This window comes from Nicrophorus vespilloides, unplaced genomic scaffold (assembly GCF_001412225.1).
Source record: "Nicrophorus vespilloides isolate i.1.1-1 unplaced genomic scaffold, Nicve_v1.0, whole genome shotgun sequence".
NCBI lineage: Eukaryota > Metazoa > Arthropoda > Insecta > Coleoptera > Silphidae > Nicrophorus > Nicrophorus vespilloides.
This window is the reverse complement of record NW_017096342.1, coordinates 23491-25668: the sequence shown is the minus strand read 5'-3', so window position 1 is coordinate 25668 and position 2178 is coordinate 23491.

Below are 2178 nucleotides of genomic sequence, written 5' to 3'. Positions count from 1 at the left end.
ATTTCGTGAACGCATTAAATATTAAAAGAAGGCGTCGAGTGGCTTTTGAACGTCTATCAATTTCTCTTTATTTTATGTCATATATATATATAAACATGTATTTTTTTTGCATCCCTCTTTTCATCTGCGAAACCGCACATTTACCCTGAAGGAGCAACGCTCCCCAAGGATGAATGAGCTTGGATCCAACCACTAGGTATCATTGCAACATCTATCCTCCGGGGGTGAACCATCATCTCACCTACATCAAGTTCCTATTTGCATAGATCAACGCTCGAATGATGCATTAAGAAAATGAAAATTTACGTACAATATTTTTTAATAGTAATAATAATGTAATATTCAAGAGCAGCAAAGTAATTAATAACAAAGTTTGCAGTTTAGGTGTGAGTTTGAGGGAGACAAAACACGAGGTTGAAATTTAAACTAATGTCACAGTAGTTAGGACGAGTTAAAATTGGTTATATCGGATGTTGTGTGTCTGTGCAGCAGGGGTTGGTGGATGTGTGGCGCATTTAATTGCAGTTAGAAAACATGTTTCGCGGCTTGTTTAATTCCAGTTGTGTAACTTTGATTTACGGCCATCCATCTTACTTCAATCTGGACAATAATTCAGTGCGTTAGTGAAGGGACACACACAAGCCAACCCAAGCCGCCCATTGTTCTCACGTTTATTAAAGCCATTAGTCTCGCTTACATTACAGTACAGTTTGTTGCATCTCATTTGTCACAAGGCTGACTGCGAGCAATACACGTCTCGTGCAAGCACGTGAGATCATAGCCATATAGTAGTCATACATAGTCATATACGCGGAGAGATAGACCAGCCACGGAGGTCGATCTAAAGTTCAAATTATCATCACGCCGCACCGATTTACAGCTATTTGCTTGGAAAAATAATACCGTTGCAATGCGTTGTTTACACTCGCGGTTAATTTTAGCAATGAATACATTGCATTTCCATACACCTTTCTTACACGTGCTGCGATAATTATTCATCAAAGATGCAACAACACATGCAAAGATATTACAATAATTGAAGAATTCAATTAAAATTATCGTCCTTGTATTGTATCTCATATTAAACTTTTTTTTTAAATTAAAAGATTTTATTTATTTAAAAAATGCTTGGTTTTTCTGTCAAATGAAAATATATTCATATTATTTGTCAAATGAAAATATATTCATATTCTTGAATGAATAAAAATTATCATTGATATAAGTTTGTATATTTTCTTATCTACACTACAAAAATCAAAATTTAACTAATTTTGTTGACTTAATTAAAATAGATTATACGATTTTTAGGGTTACTTTTGAGATTTGCGTTTTCATAATTATATTAGGTAATGTTTTTCATTTTGTCAAATGAAAATATATTCATATTCTATAAGTTTGTATATTTTCTTATCGACACTACAAAAATCAAAATTTAACTAATTTTCTTGACTTAATTAAAATAGATTATACGATTTTTAGGGTTACTTTTGAGATTTGCGTTTTCATAATTATATTAGGTAATGTTTTTCATTTTGTCAAATGAAAATATATTCATATTCTTGAATGAATAAAAATTATCATTGATATAAGTTTGTATATTTTCTTATCTACACTACAAAAATCAAAATTTAACTAATTTTGTTGACTTAATAAAATAAGAAATTTCATTTAAAAATAGACTATACGATTTTTAGGGTTACTTTTGAGATTTGCGTTTTCATAATTATATTAGGCAATGTTTTGGTAGTAACGTAATTTTTATTGTTTTATTATCAATTATGCAAAACGCACTTTCGTGCCCAAATAAGAATTGTTATAACGTTAAATTTTTCGTGCATTTTCGCCTAATTTTTATTGCAAGTATTCAATTTATATGCAGGTGATCAAGTAAAACGCAGGTGTTTAATTTATTTAAAACAATAATTTTTTCATTCAGTCATAAAACTAATAATGAAAGTACCCCGCGCATCCACCAAACATTTATTTATTTTTTTCTTATTTGTATTGTGAATTATACTAAGAATTACGTGACTACAGCGATGTTTGCTAGCATTGCGCTAAGATAGGAATAAGACGATACAAACAATTACGCAATCGTGTTAATTTTGGGGGAGAGAATGGAAATAAATCGTCGGCACGTGCAGTCGAAATCTTTATTGAAGCTGAAAGCCACGCAGA